This window comes from Nomascus leucogenys, chromosome 2 (genome assembly GCF_006542625.1).
Source record: "Nomascus leucogenys isolate Asia chromosome 2, Asia_NLE_v1, whole genome shotgun sequence".
NCBI lineage: Eukaryota > Metazoa > Chordata > Mammalia > Primates > Hylobatidae > Nomascus > Nomascus leucogenys.
The window spans coordinates 103,519,698-103,543,079 of NC_044382.1; the positions used below are offsets into that span (position 1 = coordinate 103,519,698).

The following is a 23,382-nucleotide window of genomic DNA, read 5'->3' on the forward strand; positions in this document are numbered from 1 at the left end:
ACTGTGGTGCATCACTGTAGCATACAGCCAGAGAAATTCTTAAAAGACAAAACTACAATGCTGCATGCCAGAGCCCACTGGAATATGTAATACTCACTAAAAGTAATGGAAAAGAAAACAAATCCTTGCAGTTCTCATTTGGGAATATTCACTAACTTCATCAATAATGTTTTAGTTAATATGATGCTAAATATAATAATATTGAGGAGGAGGAGGAGGATGATGATGATGATGATGATGATGAAAACAGATAATCAGAGGGCTTACTTTATGACCTTTTCTAAAACCTTATGTGTAGAATCCCATTTACTCTTTAGAACAAGTGTAGGAGGCGGATGCTTTTGTTATCCCTATTTTGAAGCTTATTCAGTGACTTACTTCTGGTCTGACACCAGACCTGTGCTGTAGCAGATGCTGTGGGTAGCCAGCCGTATCCTGTCTGCACTCTCAGTTCTCCTACACAGTGTCTCCAATTCCATTCTCAAGCTCCTATGACTTTATGCAGCCACAGGGGTGTGCTTGGCCCATGCATAGGCCAGGCCACAGGTACAATGTCTTTGGGAGGAGGGCTTAACAGATGGCAAATGGGAATTGCTAAATAAATAACCCATTTTTTTGGTTCCTCAGTGGGACTCGCTGAGAACTCTACACTTGTCCCAGAGGTCCCAGAGGCCCTCTTAATTTACCCTATGCTGGCCCCCATCCCTTCCCTATCTCAACCTTTTATCTGCCTTAGCACTGCTTTCTGGAATTGTCTCTCAAAGAAAGACAAATTCCTGTCTCAGAGTCTGCTTCTGAAGAACTCAACTTAAAAACATGGTCTTTTCTTCTATGACAGGCTGCTAATAAAATATCATTTAAAAGAAATTAACTGAAGTTTGAGAATTTTTAAACTTGATTATGCTTTTGGGAGAAGCCATTTATTTTGACATAAAACTAGAATCCTTTAAAATACTAAACAACTCAGCAGTCTACACTTTAAAAATGTTTAGAGGGATAAATTGGTCATTCTTCAACTATGAAGAAAATTTCACTTCGGGTCATAATTACAGAGCATCTACACATATTCACAATGGACAAAATCTATGCAATACAGAAGTATAAAACAACAGCTGGAACATAATAAATGATGAACTCATGCTGTAAAGATAATGTCTCTTTTTTTCCCAGGACTATTTTCTCTTCATAGAGCCATGACTTTACATTTCAAAGGGCTGCAAAGACCTAGGAACCTTCCCTTATTTTCCCAAGAGATGATTTGTTTATATTAGAAAAACTAAATCTTTTTCTCTCTCTCAAGATGGGGTGAGGGGCTGCTGTGCAACAGTTTTTACAGAAACTCTAAATGGCACAGTTTTGGGGCTCTTCTCCAGCAATCCAACCCACTGTAAATGCAGCTGCCATCTGTTCTCATTGCATCCCTCCACAGGGGAAGAGTACAGATGGGGAACTGATACTGTAAATAACGTCTGGCCTCTGATCTAGAAACTTTGTGTTTGCTTTTAGGATGAAATAAAGAAATGTAGATATGAAAAACGTATCAATAAAATGTTCTTGGGAGTGAATCTTTAAATTGGCCCGCAAAGGGCCTTTTCACTTGCAAACAAGATTGCAATAGATTTCAGACACATGCTCAATAACTAAATTGACTAAATGGCTTTTTCCTCACAATTCTGGGAAGACCCATTGAAATTCTCTGCTTCATAGGAACTACCAAAGTCAAGCAGATGTCAACCTTTCGATTAAGGAACAACACAAGAACATGCAAGATTCTATCCTCCTAAGAGCCGCTACTACCAACAAACTACCAGACTTTTCAAAGACACGGCAATTTGAGCTCAGGTTCAGAGCTCCCTATGTCAAAGTCTATGGCCATTTGAACGGGCTTTTATTCTGTGGTATCTTGTCATCTAACCGTAGGCCTTAGAGAAATGAAATTGTCGTGAAGGCCTGAGTGAGACTGGAGGGACAATTTAGTATACAAAGGACATCAGGAGCTCCAGGAAGAAGAGCCAGAGAGTTTCACGGGTGTCTAGAGAGTGTCTTAGATCTGAGGAATTCTGTGGTCTGTGTTTTGTATTTGAGGAATTCCATATAGCTGTGTTACTAAAGAGTGTGATCAAAACTCTTAGGAAAATAGCCTGTGGTGAGCAAATAATCCTTTCCTGAAGTCTTTTGGCTACATTTGTGGTTTGCCCTAGGAAGCTTTTTTTAACATACAGTTTGTGGTCATAGTTTCATTTATTTACCTATGAGTTAAAATTGTATATAGTAATTGGTGTGGCAGTTTTCTATTTGTCTGCCTGTGACTGCAAGTAATTATTTGTAGTGTGTGTATGTTGGGGGGTGTGATGGTTAATACTGAGTGTGGACTTGATTTGACTGAAGGATGCAAAGTATTGTTCCTGGGTGTGTCTGTGAGGGTGTTGCCAAAGGAGATTAACATTTGAGTCAGTGGACTAGGAGAGGCAGACCCGCCCTCCATCTGGGTGGGCACAATCTAATCAGCTGCCAGCACGGCTAGAATAAAAGCAGGCAGAAGAATGTGGAAGGACTGGACTGGGTAAGTCTTCTGGCCTACATCTTTCTCCCATGCTGGATGCTTCCTGACCTCGAACATCAGACTCCAAGTTCTTCAGCTTTTAGAATCTTGGACCTACAACAGTGTTTTGCCAGGGGCTCTTGGGCCTTTGGCCACAGACTGAAGGCTGCACTATCGGCTTCCTACTTTTGAAGTTTTGGGACTAGGACTGGCTTCCTTGCTCCTCAGCTTGCAGATGGCCTCTTGTGGGACTTCACCTCATGATTGTGTGAGTCAATTCTCCTACGAAACTCCCCTTCATATATACATCTATCCTATTAGTTCTGTCCCTCTAGAGAACCCCGACTAAGACGGAGGGCAGTGAGATTCTTTAGGTATCTTTTACATCTGTGTTTCTCAACTTTAACATGCATCAGAATCATATAGAAGGTTTCTTAAAACACAGATTCGTGGGTCTCATTTCCAGACTTTATGATTCAGTAGGTCTGGGATGGGGCCCAAGAATTCACAAGTGTGGGTACCAAACTTTGAGAATCACTTCTCTATATCTACAACTACCCCTTTTCTTAGTGCTTTTCTAAAAATTAAGGGTGACTGTGCATGTTATAAGAACATCGTGTTCAATGAGTAAGTCCACTTTAAAAATAAAAGGAGAGGAAAGAATCTGATTGCTAATTTCACCAAGAACTTGAAAAGAAAATGAGACTCTCCTTGCAGAGTGAATTGAAGACATAGCTGTAATTCTAAAAAGACAGAACAAACAACTGAGCAAGATGACTTTCTTTTCTGGGGAAAGAGTTATCCCTAAACAATGTCAAGACAGAATTTTTCTTTTTGACAAATTACCTTTGCTTTCCTCCCGAGGGAAATCAGCAAGATTGTATAGTCTCTCAAATGGAATAGAGCTCATATTTTGATTGGTTTTTGAGATTAATAGGTGCATAAAAATTTAGAATAAGGACTTTCAAAAGCTCCCCACCCCCACATAAATGGAAGTAAAAAATGCTTAAAAGGGAATGATAGAGTTCTAGTTAATAGGTGTCTCAGTTACTAAGATAAGGTGAAGAACAAAAGATATGCTAACAGCCTGCCCTTAAGAAAGCTTTTTGTCTCAAGACTTTAAATCAAGACTTAAAGGTGTTAATATTACTTGGCAAATAAATGTTAAATAATTATAAAATTATTATTTTTGGTTCACTTAATTAAGTATTCAATATTTCTGATCACAGAAAACACTTGAGCAACTTAAATTGTTTGTTAAATTGGCTTAAAAGACAGTTAAATGTTTGCCTATATCACCGAGTGGGATATAATATTTAATGCAAACATTTACTTCATGTAAATCAAATTTTTTTCTGATAGGAGGCCTAATTAACTGAAAAATTTTTATACATGTCTTATAGAACATGTACGTGATTACACTAAAAGTTATCCTAATTACACTAAAAATTAAAGACTGTGTGGGTGTAAACTTGAATGTGACTAAATCGAATTAGAATAAGTCATGCCTTTGTTTTGAAAAATGTGGTTGTTTTCAACTTCAGGCAATGCTGCATGCTATTTCATTAGGATTCCGTGAGTAAAATTTTAGGATACTATAGCCATTTCCCATTATCCATGGGGGATTGGTTCTAGGATGCCCTGTGGATACCAAAATACATGGATGCCCAAGTCCCAGATAGAAAATGGTGTTGTATTTGCATATATCCTACACGCATCCTCTTAGACTTTGAATCCTCTTTGGATTACTTCTAATATCCAATACAATGTAAATGCTATGTAAATCATTGTTATACTGTATTGTTTATGGTATAATGGCAAGAAAAATTGTACATGTTCAATGGAGATGCAACCAACCATATTTTATTCTGAATATTTTCAATCCAAGGTTGGTTGAATCCATGGACATGGGACGGCCGACTGCATGTTTCTCTGATGAGTTTTAATATTAACAGTAGTTGTATTGCTTTGTCATGCCAATATAAATTACAATTCCATGATCCATAATTCACCTTGAGACTTGAAGGAATACTTACAATGGCGATGAGCTAAGGTACTCGATCACCACAGAGCAGTTTATTTTTTATGCCAATTTTAGGTTTGTAGCAAAATTGAATGGGAAGTACAGAAAGTTTCATGTACTTCCTGCCCCCACACTTGCATAGCCTCCCTAGTGTTGATATCCCAAAAACTCGTGCTTCAACATGCTGAGAGACCTTTAAAGCTGCCTCAGAATCAAAATCCCTCTAACCTTGTCTTATTTCCCCTGACAAGTGTAGGAAAGGGCTCTTTCTGGAATTCTTTATCTTACTGACAAAAATTTCTTCCAAAAGATGCAATTTTTCTTAAACCCCTTTCCTAGGAACATCAGATAACCATGAAAGCTTAACCATGGAAAAAGAGAAGAGACTGGGAGTTATCACCATGGCTAGACTGACTTTTCATTTATTCTTCTGAGAACAGCTCAGGGAGATTACTCAAACATCTGGCCTCTCTTTGAGTTCATATTCTGCACAACTCATGTGTACACATGTGCATGTAGTAAATGTGTTATGCTTTCCCCTTGTCGACCTGTTTTTATTGTTTTGGGCATGTCAGTCATGACTCTATAATGGGGAAGGGAGGGATTACCCTCTTTCTGCCCCTGTACTACCTATCAACATCCCTCATCAAATGGTACATTTGTTATCATCAATGAACCTATGCTGATACATCATTATCAACCAAAGTACACAGTTTACAGTAGAGGTAACTGGGCAGTTTTTATTTATGTATTTTTTGAATACATAAATGTGTTTACCAGATAAATAGCATTCAAATTACAAGGGTAAAATCAGTGCAGTAAGAACTGTGTATCATGCTTCTTAAAATTAATTACATTTAATCTAAAATTTATCATTTATCACTATTTCATATACATGTATGTATATTTAAAATACACACATACTGAGATAACTTAAAATTATTTTTTAAAGAAGCTTATGTATTATAAATGACTGGTAGTTCAGTAGAAAAATGGTCACTGAGTATGGAGTTTGTTCTCAATGCAAGGCAGTAAAAATTTTATTTGCTTTTTGCATAGATGAGAAAGGTTTTGTCTTATCCAAACTGAAAATATATTCTTAAAAGGGTGTATTTTTATGCTTTGTTTTGGTATTTTATGTTGACTTTGGATATATTATGACCATGGTCAATTATTTTAAAAAATAAGCAAACAGAAAGAATAATACGGGTTTGATATGTTGAGACAAACTAAAATTGCTAAACTATTTCTTGTTTTACCTTGTCAACATTGTATCCCTGGCTAACAGAGGAGATGGACTATCTATGGCTAGGATAAAACTCTCAAGAGAAAATCGAGTAGCCACAGCAGAGAAAAGGGTTTGGTCATGGACTCCTGCATTGTTAACTACTATAAGGTCTGTTAAGTGCCATAAGGTTTTCTTCCTGCAGTTAGGCAGAAACCCATTCTAGGAAACATAGCCCAACTGATTCTGGTAGACCGCTTGACAATATCCCTTTTTATATGCTCTTCATACTTCATTCTGAGCCAGAGCAAACGGTCCAGTGACTCTTCCCCAAAGTGTGAAGACATTGGGGGTCTTGCCAACAGCACTGACTGGGCAGGAGACTGGCCTTACAAATATTCTTTGCTGATAGAGACCCTAAGTTGGTTCTAGTCAGATTGCAGAGACTGTGCACAAAATGTCTTTGTGCCCTATAGTTTACTTTTTGATTCACAGGGCCAAATTCCACTGCATTTTAATGTTAAAACCCCTCCCCAAAGTGATCATGGAATGTAAGTTACATACATGTTAACTCACTGAGTGAGTGCTTGACTTTCTCCATAAATATTCATAGACATTGCCCAAACCTGATGAATATGCACATAAGACGGAAGGCTTAAATGCCACTGTTTCCTTCCCTTCCACGGAGCGTTTGCTTTCCGTTTCCCTGGAAGCCACATTCCTCTCATCTGCAGGTTGTTAGTTGGAAAGTTTTGTCCCTCTTCCTTCCTCCAGGGATCTCACAGTCATTTGTTAACAACCTCTGTTATAGTTGCTATAAAGCATTGTTACTTTGGTTAATACATACTTTGTATACTTTATATTATCCAATTTCAGGCAATAGGTAACTAAATCCCTAAGAATATTTCTTCCTATAGGCAAAATACATAAAAATCCAGGAACACATAAAATTTCCTTTATGCTTATTTCCTGAAGGAACATATCCTTGAAGAACCATGAATGCAAGCTAATTAACGTCAGGTAAATTTAAGGACAATGTCTCTAATAAATGCAACTGAGAGATGCACTTTTAAAATGGGTTAAGCATAAAACTGTCCTTTGTTAATAGATGCTAAATTAAATTATACTTAGTTTAAATCAAATTCTTCTATAATCAAATCTTATTTAAAAAAATAACGTTGGCAAAGTCTATGCACATGATGAAGAAAATGGGATGTATATTGATTGGCCTTGTCTATTAACTGCTGAGAACAGTGTCAGATATTATAGACAGACCTTTTGTGGGTCCTTTTATTTTCATGGCAATACAGTTATTTGCAAAGGCTCAATTAAAATTGATCCTCTTTCCTACTTCAGCATAATTAAACAAAGGAAATTTGTCATCATAATAATGGAAGAAATAACACTTTTAAAAGTAATATTACTTAGGTGTGATATGACTGTTTCATAGTGGAAACACCATTCTCAGAATCTCTTTAAGAAATTGAAGCAGTACCTGGTCTATGGCTTAAGGAGTCCCAGACTTACATTTGGTAAAGTATCACCTCCTGGTAAATTTGGGGAATCTTGAAGAAAGGAATCCCCCCACATACATAGTGTTACAGAAAAACACTGGAGAAGAGCCACTGGACCCTTTGCTCTGATTCAGAATAAAGTGTGAAGACCATATACAAAGCTTTCTGGGACAGTGATGCAGTCTTGGACTCATTTACAAAGTCTCCAGGTAGAAATTAACTCTCAGGATTTAGTACAATCATGCACCCCATAATGACATTTTGGTCACTGATGGACTGCATATATGATGGTGGTCCCACAAGATTATCATGGACCTGAAAAATTCTTATTGCTTAGTGATGTTGCAGTATCCTAATGTCATAGTGCAATGCATTACACACATATTTGTGGCAATACTGATGTAAAGCTACTGTGCTGCCAGTTACATAAAAGTCTAGCACATACAGTTATGTACAAAACATAATACTTGAAAATGGCTACAAGTATGTTACTGGTTTTTGTATTTAGGATACTATACTATTTATTGTTATTTTAGACTGTATTCCTTCTATTTATTAAAAAAAAAAGTTAACTGCAAAACAGTCTCAGGCGGGTTCTTCAGGAGGTATTCCAGAAGAAGGCATTATTATCATAGGAGATGACAGCTCCATACATGTTACTGCTTCTGAAAACTTTCCAATGGGACAAGATGTGGAGGTCGAAGACATTGCTATTGATGATTCTGATCCTGTAGGCCTTGGCTAACGTGTGTGTTTGCGTCTTTGCTTTTAACAAAAAAGTTTAAAGTGTTAAAAATATTTTAAAAAGAAAAAAGTTGATGGAATAAGGATATAAAGAGAAAATATTTTTCTATAGCTGTATAATATGTTTGTGTTTTCAGCTGGTATGACAAGAGTCAAAAAGTTCTAAAAATTAAATACTTTATAAATTAAAAAAGATTACAATGAGCAAAGGTTTATTATTAAAGACAGAAAAAAATGTTTAAAATAAATTTAGTGTAGCCTAAGTGTACAGTGTGTATCGTCTACAGGAAAGTCCTAGGTCTCCACATCTACTCACTGACTCACCCAGAGCAACTTCCAGTCCTGCAAGCACCGTTCATGGTAAATGCCCTATACAGGTTGATATTGTTTGGCTTTTTGTGTCCACTGAAATCTCACCTTCAACTGTAATCCCATAATCCCCACAAATCATGGAAGGGTGGGAGATAACTGAATCATGGCAGCAGTTTCCTCCACGCTGTTCTCATGATAGTGAGTGAGTTCTCACCACATCTGATGGTTTTATACGCATCTGGCATTTCTCCTGCTGGCACTCATTTTCTCTCCTGCCACCCTGCAAAGAGGTGCCTTGTGCCATGATTGTAAGTTTCCTGAGGCCTCCCCAGCCATGTGGAATTGCGAGTCAATTAAACCTCTTTTCTTTATAAATTACCCAGTGTCGGGTATTTCTTCATAGCAGCATGAAAACAGACTAATACAGTAAATTGGTACCAGGAGGAGTGGGGCACTGCTGTAAAGATACCAAAAAATGTGGAAGTGGCTTTGGAACTCGGTAATCAGCAGAGGCTGGAACAGTTTGGAGGGCTCAGAAGAAGACAGGAAAATGTGGGAAAGTTTAGAACCGCCTGAAGACTTGGAGGGCTCAGAAGACAGGAAGATGAGGAAACATTTGGAACTTCCTAGAGATTTGCTGAATGGCTTTGACCAAAATGCTGATAGTAATATGGACAATGATGTCGAGGCTGAGGTGGTCTCGGATGGAGATGAGGAGCTTTCTGGGAACCAGCATAAAGGTGAATCTTGCTATGCTTTAGCAAAGAGACTGGCAGCATTTTGCCCCTGCCCTAGAGATCAGTGGAATTTTGAACTTGAGACAGATGATTTAGGATATCTGGTCGAAGAAATTTCTAAGCGGCCAACTGTTCAAGAGAAAGCAGAGCATAAAAGTTTGGAAAATTTGCAGCCTGATGATGCCATAGAAAAGAAAAAATCATTTTTTGGGGGAGAAATTCAAGCCTGCTGCAGAAATCTGCAGAAGTAATGAGGAGCCAAATGTTAATCACCAAGACAATGGGGAAATGTCGACAGGGCATGTCAGAAACTTTCATGACAGCCCCTCCCACCACAGGCTCAGAGGCCTAGGAGGCAAAAATTATTTCATGGGCTGGACCCAGGGCTCCCCTGCTCTATGCAGCCTTGGGACATGGTACCCTGTGTCCCAGCTGCTTCAGTACCAGCTGTGGCTACAAGGGGCCAAGGTACAGCTTGGGCCATTGCTTCAGAAGGTGCAAGTCCCAAGCTTTCATTTATGCTGTTGAGCCTGTGGATGCACAGAAGTGAAGAATTGACGTTTGGGAACCTCCATCTAGATTTCAGAGGATGTATGGAAATACCTGAATGTCCAGGCAGAAGTTTGCTGCAGGGGTACAGTCTTCCTGGAGAACCTCTGCTAGGGCAGTGTGGAAGGGAAATGTGGGGTTGGAGCCTCGACACAGAGTCCTCACTGGAGCATTGCCTAGTGGAGCTATGAGAAGAGGGTCACTGTCCTCCAGATCCCAGAGTGGTAGATCCACCCACAGCTTGCACTGTATGCCTGGAAAAGCCACAGACACTTGATGCCAGCCTGTGAAAGCAACCAGGAGGGGGCTAGTATCCTGAAAAGCCACAGGGCCAGAGCTGTCCAAGGCTGTGGGAGTCCACCTCTTGCATCAGTGTGACTCAGATGTGAGACATGGAGTCAAAGGAGATCATTTGGGAACATTAAGATTTAACGACTGCCCTATTGGTTTTTGGACTTGTATGGGGCCTGTAGCCTGTTCGTTTTGGCCAATTTCTCCCATTTGGAATGGGTGTATTTTACCCAATGCCTGTAACCCCATTGTATCTAAGAGTTAACTAACTTGCTTTTTGATTTTACAGGCTCATAGGCAGAAGGGACTTGTCTTGTCTCAGATGAGACTTTGGACTTGGACTTTTAGGTTAATGCTGGAATGAGTTAAGACTTTGGGAGACTGTTGGAAGGGAATGATTATATTTTGAAATGTGAGGACATGAGATTTGGGAGGGACAAAGGGTGGAATAATATGGTTTGGCTTTGTGTCTGCAGCCAAACCTCATTTTGAACTGTAATCCCATAATCCCCACATGTCATGGGAGGGAACTGGTGGAAGTTAATTGAATCATGGGGGCAGTTTCCCCCATGCTGTTCTTGTGATAGTGAGTTCTCATGACATCTGACGGTTTTATAAGCATCTGACATTTCCCCTGCTGGCATTCATTTTCTCTCCTGCCATCCTGTGAAGAGGTACCTTCTGCCATAATTGTAAGTTTCCTGAGGCCTCCCCAGCCATGCAGAACTGTGAGTTAATTAAACCTCTTTTCTTTATAAATTACCCAGTCTTGGGTATTTCTTATAGCATCATGAGAATGGACTATACACAGATGTACCATTTTTTATCTTTTATATCATATTTCTACTGTACCTTTTCTATGTTGTAATAGGTTTAGATATACAAATACTTAAAATTGTGTTACAGTTGCCTACAGTATTAACTGCAGTCACATGCTGTACAGGTTAGTAGCCTAAGAGCAATGGGCTATAGCATATAGCTTTGGTGGTAGGCTATATCATTTCAGTTTGTGTAAGTACACCATATGATGTTCACCCAACAATAAAATCACCTATTAACACATTTCTCATAATGTATCCCTGTCATTAAGCAATGCATGACCAAAACTTATGGCTCTAGTTTTATGAACATGCAACAAGGAAGTCTTTGTGTGTCAATGAGTGATATTGTTTTGCATCTATGTAAATAAAACAGTAAAAGAAGAAGAGAATACAGTAGGTCCTCACTGAACATCATGTGAAGACATGCTTGCTTCCCCTTTGCCTTCTGCCATGACTGTGAGTTTCCTGAAGCTTCCCTAGAAGCAGAAGCATGTACAGGCTGCAGACTATGAGCTGATTAAACCTCTTTTATTTATAAATTACCCAGTCTCAGGTATGTCTTTATAGCAGTGTGACAGTGGACTAATCCAGAAAATTGGTACCAGAGAAGTGGGGCATTGCTATAACAATACCTGAAAATGTGGCAGCAGCTATGGAACTGGGCAATGGGCACAGGTTGGAACAGTTTTGAGGGCTCAGAAGAAGACAGGAACATGAGGAAAAGTTTGGAACTTCCTAGAGACATGTAAAATTGTGACCAAATGTGGATAGTGACAAGAACAGTGAAGTCCAGGCTGAGGAGGTCTCAGATGAAGGTGAGAAACTTATTTGGAACTGGAGTAAAGGTCATCTTGCTGTGCTTTACCAAAGAGACTGGTGGCATTGCGCTTCTGCTCTATATATCTGTGGAATTCTGAACTTGAGAGAGATAATTTAGGGTATCTGGCTGAAGAAATTTTTAAGTAGCAAGCATTCAAGATGTGGCCTGGCTGCTTCTAAGAGTGTACACTCATATGCATGTGCAAAGAGATTATCTGAAACTGAAACTTATATTTAAAAGGGAAGCAGGGCATACAAGTTTGGAAAATTTGCAGCCTAGCCATGTGGTAGAAAATAAAAACCCATTTTCTGGGGAAGAATTCAAGCCTGCTGCAGAAATTTACATAAGAGGAGCTGAATGTTAATTGCCGACAATGGAAGAAAATACCTCCAAGTCATTTCAGACGTCTTTCTGGCAGCCCCTCCAATCATAGGCCTGGAGGCCTAGGAGAGAAAAATAGTTTAGGGGGCCAGACCCAGGGCCCTGCTTCTCTGTGCCACTTCAGGACATGGCACCCTGCATTCTAGCTGATCCAGCTCCAGCTATGCTAAAAGGCCCCAGATATGTCTCAGGCTGCTGTTACAGAGAGTTCAAGCCAAAAACCTTGGCAGCTTTCACGTGATGTTAAACCTCCAGGTGCACAGAGGGCAACAGTTGAGGCTTGGGAGCCTCTGCCTAGATTTCAGAGAATGTATGGAAACACCTGGATGTCCAGGCAGAAGTCCACTGCAAAAGCAGAGTCCCCATGGAGAACCTCTACTAGGGTAGTGCAGAGAGAAAATATGAGGTTGGAGCTCCCACACAGAGTCCCCACTGGGGCACTGCCTAATGGAGCTATGAGGAGAGGGCAACCAGACTCCAGAAAGGTAGACCTATAAACAGCTTGCAACATGTTCCTGGAAAAGCCACAGGCACTCAACACCAACTGGTGAAAACCACTGTGGGGTCTGTACCCTGAAGAGCCACAGGGGCAGAGCTGCCCAAGGTCTTGGGAGCCCATTCCTTGCATCAGTCTTCCCTGGATGTGAGACATGGTGTCAAAGGAGATCATTTTGGAGCTTTAGAATTTAATGACTGCCCTGCTGGGTTTCAGAATTTCTTGGGGCCTGTAGCCCTTTTGTTTGGCCAATTTCTCCCTTTTTTAATGGGAGCATTTACCCAATGTCTGCAAACCCATTGTATCTTGGAAGTAACTAACTTGTTTTTTATTTTACAGGCTCATAGGCAGAAGGGACTTGCCTTGTTTCAGATGAGACTTTGGACTTGGACTTTTGAGTTAATGCTGTAATGAGTTAAGACTTTGGGGTACTGCTGGGAAGGAATGATTGTGTTTTAAAATGTGAGAAGGACAAGAGATTTGGGAGGGGCCAGGGGATGGAATATTATGGTTTGGCTTTGTGTCCCCACCCAAATCTTATGTCAAATTGTAATTCTCAGTGTTGAAGGAGGGAGCTGGTGGGTGGCGACTGAATCATGGGGGCAGATTTTCCCTTTGCTGTTCTCATGACAGAGTTCTCAAGAGATCTGGTTGTTTGAAAGGGTGTGGCACTTTCCCCACTTCTCTTGCTCTCTTGCTGGACAGGTGAATATGTGCCTGCTTCCTCTTCACCTTCCACCATGACTGTAAATTTCCTGAGGCCTCCCCAGAAAGAGAACCCTGTACAGCCTGCAGAACCATGAGCCAATGAAACCTCTTTTCTTTCTTTCTTTTTTTTTTTTTTTTTTTTTTTTTTTACCAAGTCTCAGGTAGTTCTTTATAGCAGTGTGGGAACATATTAATACAACATACATTTAAGGAAGATTAATAAAACAAGTGAGATAATTATTTGCCCAATTATTCCAGTTCAGGAGGCTGGAGCCCATCCCTGCAGCTCAGGGCACAAGGCAGGAACCAGCCCTGGGCAAGACACCATCTCATTGCAGGGTGTGCTCACACTCCCCCACTCTCACAAAGACTGAGACAAGTTTCATTTAACATGCACATCTTTGGGATGTGGGAGGAAACCATAGCACCCAGAGAGAAAACCTAGGGAGACATGGGGAGAATGTGCAAACTCCACACAGACAGTGGCCTGGCTGGGAATAGATTATTTTTTTTCTCATCAATGTAGTAACAAAACAAATTTGAACAGAATGATGTTATTTGAGGACCTGCTATATATGTATTATTCAGAAGCTTTTTTATATATATATACACACACACACACGCACGCATACACATACACACATATATACATATATATGTATGTGTATATATATGTGTGTATATATATGTATATATATATATGTGTATGTGTATGGGTGTATTTGTATATATATATGTATATTAGAAGATTAAGATCATAGACTATATGAAATAACTATCATTAAAACTAAGTTACTGTGAATTAATTTAAAAAAATTTCCCAATGGCAAAACACTGGTTAAATAAATAACATTAGAATGCATGGAAATAATTGTGTCTGTACTGGGTAAAACAAGGCTATACCTGATTCCCACCAACTGTAGGAAATGCAAAAAGTGATTGACTAGCAATATGTTCAATTCATGATTTTAGCACAAAAAACACAACATGACAGGCCTTTTCTTGATCAAGATAGCTCATTAAAGGCTGCATAAATCAAAAGAAGGGACTGCCAACAAAACTTTCTGAAACCTGCTCAGAGACAAAACTTTCTCTGATGATACAAGTTGCATTTTCCTCCTGGGAAAAAAGGATCAACCATAACACTTAATTTTCTGATGAACTGTAATGAAATTTATTCTAGGAAGCATCAGTATATTCCATGTCTCTGAAACTGGAGCCCTTTTGAGAGTAAAATGGGGTACTATTAACAATTATGTCAGTCAACAGGTAAAAAAACACAACTGCTTCCAGAAAAACTGGGATATATGGCTGTATTTGTCTGTTCTCATACTGCTAATAAAGACACAACTGAGACTAGGTAATTTACAAAGGAAAGAAGTGTAACTGACTCATAGTTTCACATGGCTGGAAAGTTACAATCATGGTGGCAGGAAGAGAAGAATGAGAAAAAGGGGGAAAAGCCCCTTATATAACCATCAGATCTCATGAGAACTCACTATTATGAGAACAGCATGAGGGTAACCGCCCCCACAATTCAATTACCTCCCACTGGGTCCCTCCCATGACACATGATTATGGGAACTACAATTCAAGATGAGATTTGGGTGGGGACACAGTCAAACCATATCATTGTCCATCTTATCCTAAAGAAAATTCCCAAGGATCGAAAACAAAGAGGAACCTGAATAGCAAACCGTGAGCACATGTGGTAAGGTGGCAGCTGCTCGTATGACCAATTTTGTTAGGATCAGAGAATATATATGCAAATGCCAACCATCATACCTGATGCATAATACATACTAGAAATATTACTATGACTTCCTCAATCAGAGAATAACTCTCTCTGAACTTTCATAAATTACATTTGAAGGATAAAATTGCTGACAGGCCCTTTAACTTGAAAAAGATTTTGTTTACACTTAAAACACAGAATATGTTTCAGTTTTATCAAATTGAATTGCTTTTTAAAAAATGTCCTACAATTTATTTTTCTCAGATCTGGCTGCCTTATATCTGGTAGAAGTTCTCAATTAGTGAGACTTCAGTACACTGTGAAAAAAGTGAAACTTCACTGGGGGTAAACTTCTAAAACCTTTCCCATTCCCCAGGCTTTTACATTCTTATTCCACCTTGAAAATATTTTTCTCACAACACTTGCAAACTTTTCTTTAGCAATGACACATCAAACTCACAGAGTAGACTTGAAGAGTTTCAGAGGGGAGTGAATGAGATTCTCTAAATCTGCTCAACACAGGATTCTTTTTTAACGCTATTATAAATAGAATCACAATAAGCAGGTTCTTTTTGTTACCCAGTGTAACGCCTACATGACATAGCCTGAATTCCTACCCTACCTAAACTTTGCTTATCTTTAAGAAACACAACACCTGTGATAAAAAGTTTCCTTTGTAACTAGGCAAGCTGAGACTAGTTAGAACCAAGATAGCCATTGAACAACTTCAAAAAGACCTCAAGCTTCATTATAACCTCACTTCCATGCTAAATAATGCTCCCAGCAGCACAATGACAGTTGACAATCACCATGACAATGACCAGAAGAAGCCATAAAATGACCAAAAAAAAGAAGGCCGCCCATATCTGGAAGACATGACTATTCCTCCCCTTGCTTTTAATGTCCAACCCCTTCATTAGAGGAACCCTATATTTTAACCCCCTCACCCCTTACTAATTGAGAAATCAATTTGTGGGCTATGCTCTCACTTCTCAATTTCATGGTCATTGAATAAAGACTGCACTGCTTGACACTCACTTCCAGTTTCATGTATTGATTTCATCACAGGGGGCGGGGAAATACCCCATCTTTTGGGAGACTGGCTTTGTCAGTCATTTTTTTGATCATTTAAATTAGTTCCTAGTACATGAAGAAAAGGAATTGTTTCCTGTAATGTGTTAACTTGGGTCCTCCCAAAAGATATGTCCAAATCCTAACCCCTACTCACTGTGAACATAACCTTATTTGGAAATGGGGTCTTTGAAGATGTGATTAAGTTAAAGATCCTGATGAGATCATCCCGGATTAAGAGTGGGGTCTAAATCTAATGACTGGTGTCCTTACAGGAGAAAGGAAAGGGCGATATAAGGCACAGAGTCACAGAGGGTAAGGTCATACAAAGATGCAGTCAGAGATTATAGTGATGCATCTATAAGCCAAGAAATGCTTGCAGCCGCCAGAAGTTGAAAGTGTTAAGAATTCTCCCAGATGGGCACAGTGGCTCACACTTGTGGTCTTAAGTACTGGGAAGGCTTGGTGGGAGGATTCCATGAACCCAGGAGTTTCAGGCTGCAATGAGCTATGATCATATCACTGCGCTCCAGCCTGGATGACAGAGACCCTGTCTCTGAGAGTGAGGGTGAGGGTGAGAGTGAGAGAGGGAGAAAGAGAGAGAGAGAGAGAGAGAAGCATTTGGAGGGAATGCTGCCTTACCACATCTGGATTTTTGGAGTTCTGGTTTGAGATAATAACTTTTTTGTTGTTTTAAGCCTCCAAGTTTGGAATAATTTGCTAAGGCAGCTCAAGGAAACTACTATATCCTCCATGACCCAAATTTCAAGAAATCAAATGATAGAAAATGGCTATTACCAGATATATTTACACAGATTGCTCTTAAATTTTTTAACAATACAGATAGCCATGTCAAAACATTATATTCAAAATCTGATAGATTATAATGTAGATGTCTCTGCCAAAAGGTATAGTTCCTAAAAACCCAACCTAATGAAAATATAAATGATTTTAAAAATAATAACTGTACATCACAATTTCATAGGGCTGCCAGATAAAGTGACACTAAATTAAATTTCAAATAAATGATAAAAAATTTACTATATGTATGCCCCAGATATTATATGATACATATTCATATATATGAATATATAAAAGATATATATAAAAGATAATACATTATTTATCTGAAATTTAAATTTAACTAGGCATCATGTATTTTTATTTGCTAAATCTGGAACTTTCCAATTGCAGCAGGGAAATTGCATATCTCACTCAAAGTCACACAGCTAACAAAATATGAAACCTGACTTTGAACTTATGTGTGTCAGACTACCCAAGATCATGTACTTTCTAATTCATCACACTACTTAAAGCAAAGACAATAAAACTCAGGAAAAGGCAGTAGCATTTCAAGAAGCCATCTGGCTGTTGTTTCTGGAAAATAGGTGTAGAAATGGAAGAATGATGGGCAGCTCTGGCTGCTGAGCCACTTCAGTGCCCATTATGTAGAAATGAGATTCTGGAGAAGTCCAAACCACATTCTAGTGAATGTGGCAGTGGTGGAAATTAGTTTTTCCCTTCCACTGTTCTGTGAAAGGATGATATGAGACATAGGAGGCATAACCATTTTGATTTTGCTGGGTAGTAGGTAAGGGCATTCTTGTCACACAGTGATGAGTTCAATTTTCATTAATTCTAATAGTTATACAAGCATTTTCTCTACATTCATCTTGTTCCAACCACCATGTGGTTTCCAGGCATCACCAGGCTTAAAACCTTAATAGTTATTTTTTTTTTTTGAGTCCTTTCATCCAATTGATCTCGAGTCCTATCAGACATTCCTCTGAACCATCTATTATATGTTACTTTCCTTCTCTATTTCCACACCCATAATTCCGGTTCAAGCTCTCAACATTATATTCCACATGACTGCAGTGCTTCCTAGCTTGTCTTCTCATTTCAAGCTATCCATCTCCACCTAATTATCCTACCAATTATATGTATATAAATTCGCAAATCTCAAGTGACCTAATACTATCTATCCAATCAAATGTTTAACACACCTGTTATTCATAGATGTGTCAAAGATAAATATTTAATCAATCCTTAACTCAGGTCGTTTTATCTATTTAAATACCTCTTCTTATTTTTATCTTTACCCAACAAAAATTTCACTAATGCCGGGCAAGTAAGTACACTAGTGAAGCTGGATTGGAGTTGGCATTTTAAACACTTCTGGATGTTCTTCATTCCCACAAAGTAATATTTTCTGTCCCTTTTTTTAAAGTACATGGCTCTCTCATTCCACTGAAAGTTGTTTTTGTATTTTTTGGCAGAGAAGTCTACAGAGAATAATTTGATACTATAAGAAAATCAATGGCACACACACAGTGAGACCCCGACTCAAAATTGTGGAGGCACAGGGAATGGTGAAACAAGATTAAACACACACTGTCCAAAAGGTAGGAGCTACTTAGCTAGGATAACTGATGTCATATGTTGCCAGAGTTTGCCTGATGTTTTCTCATAATTACATTGAGGCTCTGCATGTTGACAAGAATGCCACAGAAATGACGTGCTGTTTTCAGTGCATCCTGTCAGGGAGTTCGTGATGTCTGCACGTCTTCTCAGTTCTGACTTTGACCACCTGGTTAAGGTGGTGTCCTCCATGTTTCCCCATTGTGAAGTTACTATTTTTCTCTTCGTAATTCTTACATAGCTCATGGAGAAATACTTCGAAATGCTGCAAAATTCTGTTTCACATCATAACTGTACACATATAATTTTAGCATCTATTGATGATATTTTGCCTACTATTGTTACTGGGGTGTTTGTTAAAAGGTGACTTTCTATTTCAATTTTCCCTTCTACATTTTTTTATTGGAATTCTACCATAAGAAATGCTTATACCTTCTCCTCCACTTATTTCTTCAATTATTTATCAGCTCAGAGATATTTATCTTATTCTATGGGTTTTACTCCATCATTACCATTGATATGGTTTGGCTCTGTGTCCCCACCCAAATCTCATGTTGAATCGTAATCCCTAATGTTGGGGGAGGGTCCTGGTGAGAGGTGACTCGATCACGGGGGCAGTTTCCTCCATGCTGTTCTCATGATAGCGAGTGAATTCACACCAGATCTGATGGTTTAAAAGTGTGTGGCACTTCCCCTCTCACTCTCTCTCTGTCCGGCCAGGACATGAAGAAGATGCTTGATTCCCCTTCTGCCATGGTTGTAAGTTTCCTGAGGCCTTCCAGTCATGCTTTCTGTGAAGCCTGTGGAACTGTAAGTTAATTAAACCTCTTTTCTTCCTAAGTTACCCAGTCTCAGGTAATTGTTTATAACAGTGTGAGAATGGACTAATACAACCATTATTTATTTTTTGCTGAAATTGTCCCAGCTTTGGCCATTAAATGTTCCTTTAAGTTGGCTCCTATGTGATTTTGACATTTTGCCATCAATTTTTGAGCACTCCCTTACTTTCTGGCACTGCAAAAATGATCCAGGCTCATATTATACTTTCCCTGTCCCAGGTCTCAAATAAACCATTTCTCCAGGAGCCTTGATTACTTTTATTGGGGAAATTGTATTGAGAAACCAATACGTGGCCAAATATATTCATTGCTACTTTGTCATTATACCTTTGTCATTGCTTCCAGGCCCTCTCAGCAGACAGACTAGGAAATACACACACACACATATCTCCATACATTTTTATTTCTATATATCTGTATATATATTAATAAAAATCATTAGATCATACTGACACCTGTTTAGCACCACAGGGTTCATTCTAGACTGCCTACTTTCTATATTTATAACTATCTCCAACAATAAGAATCATGACTGTCATTGTCATGTTACTAATTTGCTTGTTCCTGGTATATACTACTTAATGGTATATACATTAAGTAGTTTCAGAATCAATAATCATGGTCTGCAGTACATACATTTATGTATAGCTTTTTTTATCTGGAGTTTTACTGTATAGGCATACGTCATTTCATTGCACTTTGTTTGATTGTGCTTCCAAGGGTTTTTGTTTTTTTGTTTTTGTTTTCAAATCGAAGGTTTATGGCAACACTACCTTGATCAAGTCTATCAGCACCATTTTTCAAACAGCATATGCTCACTTCATGTCTCTGTCACCTTTTGGTAATTTCTGCAACATTTCAAACTTTTTCATTATTATTATACCTGTATGATGATCTGTGATCAGTGATCTTTGACATTACTATTGTAATTGTTTTGAGGGAGGCCCCTTGAACTGCGCTCAGAGAAGACTGAGAAATTAATCAGTGAATGTTGTTTGTGTTCTGACTGCTCCACCGACCAGCTGTTATCCATCTCTCTCCTTCTCCTCAGGCCTCCCTATTACCTGAGACACAACATTACCGAAATTAGGCCCATCAATAACCCTACAATGGACTCTAAGTATTCAAGTGAAAGGAAGAGTCACATGTCTTTTACTTTAAATCAAAAGCTAGAAATGATTAAACTTAGTGAGAATGGCATGTCAAAAGGAGAGACAGACTGAAAGCTAGGCCTCTTGCTCCAAACAGGTAGCCAAGTTATGAATGCAAAGGAAAAGATCTAGAGGGGCATTTAAAACACTACCCCAGTGAACACATGAATAGGAAAGCCACCCAGCCTCATTGCTGATATAGAGAAAGTGAGTGGTCTGGATAGAAGATCAAACTAGCCACAACATTCCCTTAAACCAAAGCCTAATCCAGAACAAAGTCCCTAACTCTCTTCAATTCTATGAACAGAGATGAGGGAGCTACAGAAGAAAAGTTGGAAGCTAGCAGAGATTGGTTTCTGAGGTTTAAGGAAAAAAGCCATCTCTATGACATGAAAGAGCAAGGAGCTGCCACAAGTTATTCAGAAAATCCAGCAAGATAATTATGAAGGTTGCTACACTAAACAACAGATTTTCAATGTAGATGAAACAGCCTTCTATTGGAAGAAGATGACATCAAGAACTTTCATAGCTAAAGAGGAGAAGTCAATGCCTGGCTTCAAAGCTTCAAAGAACAGGCTGACTCTCATGTTAGGGGCTAATGCAGCTGGTAACTTTAAGTTGAAGCCAATGCTGGTTTACCATTTTGAAAATCCTAGGGCCCTTAAGGACTATGCTAAATCTACTCTGCCTGTGCACTATAAATGAAGCCAAAAAGCCTGGATGACAGCATATCTATTTATAGCATGGTTTACTAAATATTTAGTAGGCCCAATGTTGTGACCTACAGCTCAGAAAAAAAAGAATCCTTTTAAAATATTACTGCTTATTGGCAATGCATCTAGTCACCAGAGAGTTCTGATGAAGATGTACAAGGAGATAAGTGCTGTTTTCAGGCCTGTTAACACAACATCCATTCTGCAGCCCATTGATCAAGAAGTAATTTCTACTTTCAAGGCTTATTATTTAAGAATACATTCTGTAAGGCTACAGGTGCTATATATAGTTGCTGTGATGGATCTGGACAAAGCAAATTGCAAACCTTCTGGAAAGGATTCATCATTCTAGATGCCATAAAGAACATTTCTTGGCTGGGCACAGTGTCTCATGCTTGTATCCTCAGCAACTTGGGAGTCCAAAGGGGGAAGATCACTTGAAATCAGGAGTTCAAGACCAGCCCGGGCAACATAGTGAGATCACATCTCTACCAAAAAAAAGAAAAAAATAGCCGGGCATGGCAACACACACTTGTAGTCCTAGCTACTCAGTAGGCTGAGGCGAGAGGGTGCTTGAGTTCAGGAGTTGGAGGTTACGGTATGTTTGTGCTACTGCACTCCAGCCTAGGCAACAGAGTAATACCATGTCTCTAAAACAACAACAACAAAAAAATCCATGATTTATGAGAGGAGGTCAAAATTTCGACATTAACACAGGTTTGGAAGAAGTTGATTTTAACCCTTATGGATGACTTGAGGGTTTGAGGGGTTCAAGACTTCAGTGGAGGAAGTGACTGTAGATGTGGTGAAAATACCAAGAGAACTACAATTAGAAGTGGAGCCTGATGATAATGACTGAATTGCTGCAATCTCATGATAAAATGTGAACAAATGAAGAGTTGTTTCTTATGAATGTGCAGAGAAAGTGGTTTCTTGAGAAGGAATCTTCTCATGGTGAAGACGCTGTGAACACTGTTGAAATGTTTCATATTTACCAGTTTTTACTTAACAATTGAATCTATTATTTGCACAGTTCCTAGTCATAAAATACTCTAGCATTATATTAAATTATTTTTCTCTATTTTATTCCTTTAGACAAAAGATTTACAATAGTTCATTGACTTATTTGATAAAGCAACAGCAGGGTCTGAGATGACTGACTCCAATTTTGAAAGACGCTCTACTGTGGGTAAAATACTATCAAATAGCATCTCATGCTACAGATAAATCTTTTGTGAAAGGAAGAGTAAATCAATGTGGCAAACTTCACTGTTGTGTAATTTTATGAAACTGCCACAGCCACTCCAACCTTCAGCAACCACCACCCTAATCAGTCAGCAGCCATCAACATCCAGGCAAGACCCTCCACCAGCAGAAAGATTATCATTCACAGAAGGCTCAGATGATTGTTAGCATTTTTTTTTTAGTAATAAAGGATTTTTAAAATTAAGGTACATACATATTTCAGACATGCTTTTTTTGTGAATAACGCTATTCACACTTAATAGACTACAGTATGGCATATATATAACTTTCATATGCACTGGGAAATGAAAAAATTTGTGTGACTTGCTTTATTGTGATATTTGCTTTATTGTGGTGGTCTGGAACCGAACCTGCAATAGCTCCAAAATAGGCCTATAGGTATAATTCAAATACTCTTTTACATAGCTACTTAGGTTAGTGGTTTTATTTCTTGTCCCCTTGAGATGAGATTATTGTTATGGGTTCCTCCCACATCCTGGTTGATTTTAATTATTTATCTATTTTGGGGTGCTAAAATATTGCCATAGTCAAAGACTCTAAATTAATTAAGAAAATTGACTCAGATAAATGTCATTTCCTCTTCATCCCTTTTATCCCATTCCCATCTCCCATTCTTGCCATCTGTTATTTACCTACATTCTGTATGTTACCAATTTCATTAGTTTCTAGCTTTTGATTTCTGTATTTCTTTTGGTAGAAATGGGAAGACAACACACAAATTCTTAAGTATTTCTTTCTTACATAGAATGTTGCATATTGTTGATACTCTTTTGTACTTTGCTTATGTGAACTTCACAATACATCCTGTACATTTTTCCATATCAATTTCTAGAGATTTTCATCATTTATTTTTACAGCTCCATAGTATTCTGCCATGTAGATATGCCATAGTTTATTCAACCACTCCCCTATTTATGGGTATTTAGATTATTGCCTATATTTTATAATTATAAACAAAGCTACAACAAATTATTGTATATATATATATATGCATTTCAAATTGTTGGGGGCATATGTAGGACT

The 23,382-nt window shown here is 38.6% G+C and overlaps 1 protein-coding gene across 4 annotated transcripts in view; it reads right to left on the minus strand.

The window, feature by feature from the left end:
• MCTP1 (multiple C2 and transmembrane domain containing 1) overlaps positions 1 to 23,382 on the minus strand; it is a 596,589-nt gene that overhangs the window by 280,873 nt on the left and 292,334 nt on the right. The window lies entirely within an intron of this gene.